The sequence below is a fragment of the Mobula birostris genome, chromosome X, assembly GCF_030028105.1.
Source record: "Mobula birostris isolate sMobBir1 chromosome X, sMobBir1.hap1, whole genome shotgun sequence".
NCBI lineage: Eukaryota > Metazoa > Chordata > Chondrichthyes > Myliobatiformes > Myliobatidae > Mobula > Mobula birostris.
This window is the reverse complement of record NC_092402.1, coordinates 14,647,247-14,656,592: the sequence shown is the minus strand read 5'-3', so window position 1 is coordinate 14,656,592 and position 9,346 is coordinate 14,647,247.

Here is a 9,346-nt window from a genome sequence, read left to right as displayed (position 1 = left end):
TTTATTCAGATTCGACTTTAACATTTGGCGTCACGAACAGGATCCCAACAGATGGAGTGCCAAGCAGATGGGCTGAGTCAGTGGCTGGACCACTCTGGGGACTGTGGAGACTGATAATCTTATCACCTTTTTACCTTTCGTCGCTCTCTGTTAGTTCCTTTGGAGGTACAGTCCCTCGCCCAAGGCTGATCACATACTCTTGACGGGATCGGGAAAGAATCTGCTGGGAGACTAATACGGCAGACAAATTTTATTCATTGAGCAGGAGGCGGTAGCGAGTAAATTTTACTAATTTGGCAGTAGGCATTTGTGCCAGGTCAATTTATTAATTGGGCAGGAGGTGCCAAGCCAGGTAAAGTTATCTGATTTATTAATTGAGCAGGAGGCTTTGTGCCGGGTGAATTACTTAGCGAACATGGTCAATTGCAGTTGATTGATACGACTGGGCCAGGAACAGCCCTACACAACATGTGTGAGAGTTTTCCAGACAAGGAAAAAGATTTGCGAATGTTGAGTGCAACGCTGAATAAGAAATTAGGGAACAAAATGTGGCCACTGGGGGGAGGGGGGGGGGACCTAGGATATTAGCTCATGTGAATAAGCAGTAAATTTGATAGGGAAAAAGAACTGTGGAAATTGTTGGTAAAGGAATGGAAGGAAAAGGCAGATGTAAAGTGGAAGAGTACATTATTAGCAAGTTGGAGGAATAATGTGTGTGACAATGGGATAAAGGTATGTACAGGAGAAGGAACGCCATAAAGTTGGGAGACGCTAAAGGCGATCGTGAATGGGTGGATAGGCACTGAAAATGAGAGCGGGAAAAACAACGTAAGCAAACCAAGGCTGCCCGAGATAGGAGAGAAGGGCAGGAAAGTCGGTCTGCATTTCGAACTAACAGGGAAACAAGGGATGCCGAACCCATGTCTGGCATACCAACCCGGTTTGAGTACAGTGACCACGATCAGGATTGGGCACCCACCGCAACCCCCTCCCCCCCCCGCATCTTACCAGGGGCCAGGTGCACCCAAAACCCAATCCTCCCAGTATTCAGATACAGTGGCAGTAGGGAAGGGGAGGCCTTTGTACCCTGAGATCCATAAAGGGAATACCAAGGATTGTTCGGAGACGGGGAGGGAAGAATCCAATAAAACCCCAGAGTTAACGGCTCCACCAAGACAATTGCCCACCCGAATGCTGCCCAGTCCACGAGCAGTGGAGGAGGGACAGCCCTCCGTGATTCCTGTGTATGTACCCTGGAAGCCTCAAGAAATGATAATGATCATGAATCAGGCCCCAAGTAGAAAAAAAACCAGCACAGTTTGCTCAGTATGTCAGCAGTACTATACAAATGTATAATGTGACCCCGCAACATTTATTGTCTCTGCTGCATGATTCTCTCAGCTGATGAGGGGCGGAAATGGAAGGCAGAATTAAGATACCACAATGAGAATGAACAGACAGACCAGATTATCCAAGCCCTGGAAAGGGCTCTCCAGCAACCTGTAAACATCACTAAGGTATTTGAATGCAAACCTAAGCCTGGGGAATCGGGAGCTATTTGTGGCCTGCTACGGCACTGTCGCGGGAGACCAGGCCTTTAATCCATCCCCCCAGTTTAATGCCTTACTGCTACGATGCTTACCAACTGAGTGAGCCAACATGATTAAAACAAATAATATGCATTGGCCTGACAATGACCAAAATCGATTGCGAGGAGCTTTGACATATTATTGGGACCCGGCTTCCGATTTCTGATCAACCCCGAAGGGAGACTGGCAAGACTTGCATGCGGGCCAACTCCCATACTGGAAGACGGGACATCTGGTAAGACACTCTTTTAATACTGACAGAACCCAGGATGTTGTACCCCATCTCTGGGCAATTTCGGACCATGAAGTCGGCCACACCAACTGCCCCACTGTCCGGATCACTGTGAAAGAAGGACAGACTCCCCCATCCATTCCGCAATACCCCCTCAAACCCAAGGCAATACAAAGGGTACAGTCGTTAATTGACTCCCTTTTGGCACAAGGAATCTTGATTCCTTGCGCCTCTCCATGCAATACACCTATCTTCCCGGTACCTAAACCAGGAAGCAAGGACTGGCATCTTGTCCAAGATTTGCGCAAAATAAATGAGATTGTGGCTGCTCTCCATGTTCTGGTTCCGAACCTCGCAACGACCCTGAATCACAAACCAGCTATTGCCCTGGTATTTACTATCATTGACCTACAGCACGCATTTTTTTGCTGTCCCTTTGCACCCAGATTCTCAATATTTATTCGCATTTACCTATCAGGGGTGTCAGTACACTTGGACGTGTCTACCCCAAGGATTTGTACATTCTCCCACACTCTTCTCACAGACGCTCCAGAAGCAGTTACGTGATCTCCAGTTGCCTGGCAACTCTACTACAATCCAATATGTGGACGATTTATTACTGGTAAGTGACACTTTGAAGAGTTGTGAAACTCCTACTAAACTTTTTGCATTCATTGGGATACATTATTCCACCCTACAAAGTAAAGTGATCACAGCCCGAGGTAAAATTCTTGGGCATCCTGATAAGTGCGGCAGAGCGGTGCCCCACAGAAGATCGGATAACACCCATTGTAAATACTCCCCCACCTACTACCCCGAGATGGATGCGGGTCTTCTTGGGGCTCCTGAATTTCTGTCGGCAATGGATTCCTCACATCGCCACTCACACCAAGCACCTGACCCCCCTCGCTTCATCAAACTCACCATCTACTTTCTCGCTTACAGACACACAGCTGGAAGCTTTCAATGAGCGAAAGGAGAGCCTCATTCGAGCACCGGCTCTTGGTCGCCCACTCTATGACCGGCCATTCCAGCTCTATGTAACGGTAAAGGAAGAATGTGCTACTGCGGTGTTCACCCAAAACCATGGAGATGAGACAGGAAGCGTCCAGTAGCCTATTACTCAACCAAGCTTGATCCCGTAGCTGCGGGAGTACCTTCATGCATGCAAGTACTTCCAGCCATCTACGTTTTAGTAACAGCAGCATCCAGCATAGCATTGCACCAACCTGTAACTGTCCTGACACCCCACTCATTGGTAGAATTGTTGACCTCTCAGCAGACCCAGTATCTCACTCAAGCACGACAGAATCAATATGAAACAGCTCTACTAAATAATCCATTGCTTACTTTCTCTCACTGCACAACGCTTAATCCCGCCACCTTCCTAACCAACCTTCAAAGCATACCTCCTCTCCACAGCATGATTGTGTGCTTAGAAATCATCTTTTCACTACCGCTCGAGAGGATCTAACTGACCAGCCCCTTGCAGATGCAGACTTGACATTTTATGTGGATGATAGCTCTTTTGTGGATCCAGCAGGGAAACGATGTTCTGGCTTTGCGATAGTGATGTCAGTGAAATAGTTGAGCAGGCCTCTTTTGAAGCAGCTGTCTCAGCCCAGAAGGCTGAGCTGTTTGCTCTGACTCGTGCCTGTATCCTAGCAACAGACACAAGTGCGAACATTTACACAGACTCTCATTATGCATATGGAGTTACACATGACTACGGGGCTGTCTGGGAACATCGGAGATGCCTGACTTCCTCTGGCCACCCCATTGGTAATGCCACCTTTGTAGACAACTTACTCACAGCTCTACAGCTACCTTGAGTTTTGGCTAACATTAAATGTGCAGCCCACACCCGCATGTTTGACTGGGTCTCTAAAGGCAGTTCTTTAGCGGATGAGTCAGTGAAGAGTGCGGTACAATCCGCGTTGGTTGTAGTCCCCTCAGGTTCACGTCATGCAACCCACCACGATTCAATCAGAACGGGTACGCCAGACATGCGGGAGGTACGTACCTTTCAGGGGACGCCTCTGAGGAGGAGTGCAAACTGTGGTCCCAGATGGGGTACCAGAAAGACCCCGACCTAGGTCTTTGGATCATCCCAGCGGGACAGGTTTGTGTTCCCACACAGTTTTTACCAATATTGGTCGATTATATACATAATTGTACACACCTGGGAAAGGAGGGAATGGTTGGTAAGCTGTACCCTGCACACAGTACAACTCCCTTGCCAGGTGGACTTTCCTCATGTCTACAAGTTGATTTTATTGATTTGCCTGGAATACATTGCTATAGATACTGCTTAGTTATTATAGATGTATGGGGCTTACTGTGTATAAATATATGGCTGTAACCTGAGGGAGCGGGTCCACTTGTCAGATGGTGGCAGTACTTAGGTGCCTTCCCTTTGACAACTGAGTCTCAAACTCCTGCAGGAAGGTGCACAATAAACTGGTAGTTATAAGAAGCTGGTCTCCCGAGTTTCATTCAGATTCGACTTTAACACCACAGTGCCGCCGATTGGCTCATACAGTGGGTCAGCCATGACACAGCCAATTATCTGGCCCAACAACTTGAACCGGGTCAATGAGAGCCAGCCGTTTAAATGGTTAGTCGTACCATACTCAATCTTTTGATTCCAGACCTTGTCTGAGGACTTAACCACCCATTGTAAACACTTCCCCAAGGTCACCCAACATCTGTTGCATTCCAACAATTAAAGACCTAGCCTGGTCAATCTCTCCCTGTAACTGAGGCCTTCTCATCCTGGCAGAATCCTTGTAAATCTCTGCACTCCTTCCAGCTTAACCATATTAAATCTTCTTAATCTTTCAATCTTTCCTTTAAAAGGATGCTCAAACTCTACATAGTACTCCAAGTGTGGCCTCACCAATGATTTATACAACTGCAATGTAATATCCCTGCTCTGATGCCCAAATGAATACTAGCATGCTAAATGCTTTCTTTCACCACCCTGTGTACCTGTGAAGCTGCTTTCAATGCACAATGCACATGTACTCCCAGGTCCCTCAGTTCCACTAAACTCCCTAGTGCCCTGCTGTTCATAATATGTTCCATGTCACTTTGACACCCACCCCAGACATTATTTCTTCTCCTTTCCATTGGGCAGAACGTACAAAAGCCTGAAAACTGTCATAAGGAGGTGGCTAGGAATGGACCCAAGTGCAAGACACAGACACTGAAGTACTAGGGACAGGACTGGGATACAGGGCGATGGCAAGGACATGGACAGGAAAACCAGGAACCTGGAACAGGACTGAACAAGGGAGCTGGGAGCCTGGGCTTGGACTCCGAACCAGAGACTGGACAAGGACCTCTGGCTCGGACCCCAGAACTAGGCAAGGATGAGGCTTGGCTGGCAGGCAGGACGAGGCTGAAGTCTTGCAGACTTGAGGCGAGGCTTGGCAGGAGGCAGGAGACTTGAGGCGAGGCTTGACAGGAGGCAGGAGGCTAGAGACTCGAGGCAAGGCTTGGCAGGAGGCTGAGTCTTCAGGCTTGAGGCTAGGCAGGAGGCTGGAGTGTTCACGCTTGAGGCGAGGTTTGGCAGGAGGCTGGAGTCTTCAGGCTAGAGACTAGAGGCGAGGCTTGGCAGGAGGTAGGAGGTTAGAGGCTCCTCCTGGGCAGGGCGTAGATCACCACCTGACAGAGGCAAGGGACAGGAAGGGACAGAACCAACTGCAGGTAACGGCAAGACGACCTGGCTTACCCGATGGAGGCAAGGGTTAGGAAGGGACAGAACCAACTGTAGGTAACGGCAACACGGCCTGGCTTACCCAACGGAGGCAAGGGACAGAACCAACTGCAGGTAACGGCAAGATGACCTGGCTTACCTGGGTGGAGGCAAGGAACAGGAAGGGAGCTAGGTACAGGGTGGCTCCAGGACAAGACTGCAGGCGAGATGAGGTGAGAGTTACTGGCAAGACAAGGCAAGGCTTCTGGCAAAACAAGGCGAGACAAGAACTTCAGGCGAGGCGAGAGTTACCGGCAAGACAAGGCAGGGCTTCAGGCGAGGAAACAGAAGGCAGAGGGAGGGATACAAGGAGTAAGGACAAGAATAATCTAGCAGCCACGCCCTGGTCTCTGAAGGTATTTATGCAGCCAGCCCCAACAAGCATCAGCTGCCTCAATTAGAGCTCAACAAGAACAGAAACAGGGTAGATTGGAAAACCTGGAGCAAGGGTCGATGGACCGGACCGTGAACCGGAATACGGACTTCACGGACCGGACCATGACAAAAGCATGTCCTAGAAAGCTGAAGGACAGCTTCCACTGCACTGTTATAAGTCTATTAAATGGTTCCCTGATATGATAAAATGGACACTTGCCCTCACGGTCTACCTTATTATGATAATGCACCTTCTTGTCTACCTGTGCAGCACTTTGACACTTTATTCTGTATTCTGTTATTATTTTATCTTCTTCTACCTCAATGTACTGTACAACGATTTGATGTCTATGAACAGTATGCAGGACAAGGTTTTCATTATGCAGTATGCAGGACAAGGAGCTGGCTGGGCCTGAACACCTCCCTCTGCAACTGGATCGTAGACTTCCTGACAGGGAGACCTCAGTCAGTCTGGATTGGAAGCAACATCTCCAACACCATCACACTGAGCACGGGGGCCCCCCAGGGCAGTGTGCTCAGTCCACTGTTGTTCACTCTGCTGACTCACGACTGTGCTGCAACACACAGCTCGAACCACATCGTCAAGTTTGCTTATGACGAGACCATGGTGGGTCTCATCAGCAAGAACAATGATCAGCATACAGAGAGGAGATGCAGCGGTTAACGGACTGGTGCAGAGTCAACAACCTGTCTCTGAATGTGAACAAAAGAGAACAGATGGTTGTTAACTTCAGGAGGACACGGAACGACCACTCTCCGCCAAACATCGACAACTCCTCCATAGAGATCGTTAAGAGCACCAAATTGGTGTTCACCTGGCGGAGAATCTCACCTGGTCCCACAATACCAGCTCCATGGCAAAGAAAACCCAGCAGCGTCTCTGCTTTCTGCGAAGGCTGAGGAAAGTCCACATTCTACAGAGGTTGTATTGAGAGCATGCTGAGCAGCTGCATCAATGCCTGGTTCGGAAATTGCACCATCTCGGATCGCAAGACCCTGCAGTGGATAGTGAGGTCAGCTGAGAAGATCATCGGGGTCTCTCTTTCTGCCATTAGAGACATTTACACCACACGCTGCATCCGTAAAGCAAACAGCATTATGAAGGACCCCCACACCCTTCATACTAACTCTTCTCCCTCCTGCCATCTGGCAAAAGGCACTGAAGCATTCGGACTCTCACGACCAGACTATGTAACAGTTTCTTCCCCCAAGTCATCAGAATCCTCAATACCCAGAGCCTGGACTGACACCAACCTACTGCCCTCTACTGTGCCTATTGTCATGTTTATTATTTATTGTAATGCCTGCACTGTCTTGTGCACTTTATGCAGTCCTGGGTAGTTTTGTAGTCTAGTGTAGTTTTGTGTTGTTTTTTACGTAGTTCAGTGTAGTTTTTGTATTGTTCATGTAGCACCATGGTCCTGAAAAACGTTGTCTCATTTTTACGGTGTATTGTACCAGCAGTTATGGTCGAAATGACAATAAAAAGTGACTTGACTTGACTTCATTGCATCTTGGTACGTGGGACAATAGTAAATCAATTAACCAATGATTTTATACACCTCTGCAAGATCCCTCATTGTTCTCCTCAACCTAAGGAAGATAGAGTCAACCTGTTCAAACTCCCTCCACAACTCAGTCCCAGCAACATCACTGGAAATCTCCTTTGCCCTCTTTCCAGTGTAAGGATATCACGGGGTTTTGCAGGGACCACTCACTTTGGACTCCCAGATCCACTCCCATCCACTACCCTCCCCCTCTATTACACACTTCCCCTGCAACTGCAACATCCTCATAAGTGAAATATTGAAAGTAGGAACTTGCATGTTCCTGTTGGAATAAAAGGCAAGGCTAACACGTTTAGGGAACCTTGGTTTTCCAGTGATGTTGAGGCCTAGGTTTAGAAGAAGGAATTACTTATCAGGTGTTGGTGATATGAATCAAATGAGGTGTTGAAGGAGCGTAAGGTGTTTCAGGGCTTTACCAAAATTATCAGCAACCTCAGGCTCAGCACTGATGCCAACAGACTCTCAGTTCTGTTTCAAGATTCAAAGTATATTTATTATCAAAGTATGTACAAAATATTCAACCTTGAGATTTGTCTGAATTCACTTTTACTTTTCCTCAGGGAAGCTGTCTTGGTCCCCTACTATTCTCCTTACACATGCTCCCCTTTGGAGACTTCATTAGAGAGCATAAACTTGATTTCCACAGTTATGTAGATGACATACAATTGTATATCTCAGTTGAGCCTGATGCACCTCATCTTCTCTGTCTTGTGGTATGGCTGCAATAAACAAATGGATGAGCAATAATTTCCTAACAATAAATGAAGATAAAACTGAAACACTTTTAGTTGGTCCCAAAGCCAAACCAGATATACTCCTTGATAAACTTGGGAACTTGGTTCCCCTGGGTGTTCTCCTTGACTAAGATTTGAATTTTTAATCCCACATAAAGAAAGTAACCAAAGCAGCATTTCTATACTTTACAAATATTGCAAAGGTACACCCATTTCTGTCATGTAATGAAGCTGAAAAACTAATTCATGCCTTTATATCAAATAGATTGGATTACTGCATTGCAATTTTTAAGTGGACTTCCAAAGCAATCTTTTGACAAACCACAACTCAGTCAGAACACCACTACTGGACTTTTAACTGAAACTAGGATGAGAGAGCATATCACTCCTGCCCAAGCTGCTCTGCATCAGCTTCCTGATTTTTTTTTTTAAGAATTGAACTTAATGTTCTCCAACTTGTTTTTAAATTTCTCAATGTTCTGGGAGCGGAGCACATCGCAGAATCACTTTCGTTTTATAAACCTGCTCGAGCTCTTCGGTCTTCGTTCAACAGTCTCTTAAATTTAAACAATCTCCTCAAAAGAGAATTGGCAGGTCAGTTTTATTGAACTATGCACCTAAACTGTCAAATTAAATCTGAAAAGTATGAGGGATGCACACTCAGTTGACACCTGCTCAAACCCGATTAATTTAGCAACACACACAAAATGCTGGTGGAACGCAGCAGGCCAGGCAGCATCTATAAGAAGACGTACAGTTGACGTTTTGGGCTGAGACACTTCATCAGGACGAACTGAAAGAAGAGATAGTAAGAGATTTGAAAGTGAGAGGGGGAAGGGGAGATCCGAAATGATAGGAGAAGACGGAATGGGGAGGGAAGAAGCTAAGAGCTGGAAAGTTGATTGGCAAAAGTAACACACAGTTGGAGAAGGGGGAGGATCATGGGACAGGAGGTCCAGGGAGAAAGAAAGAGGGAAAGTAGCCCAGAGGAAGATGGAGAGCAGGCAAGGGGTGATTGTAAGAGGGACAGAGAGAGAGAAGGGGAAAAAAAAGGGGGGGAATAAAAA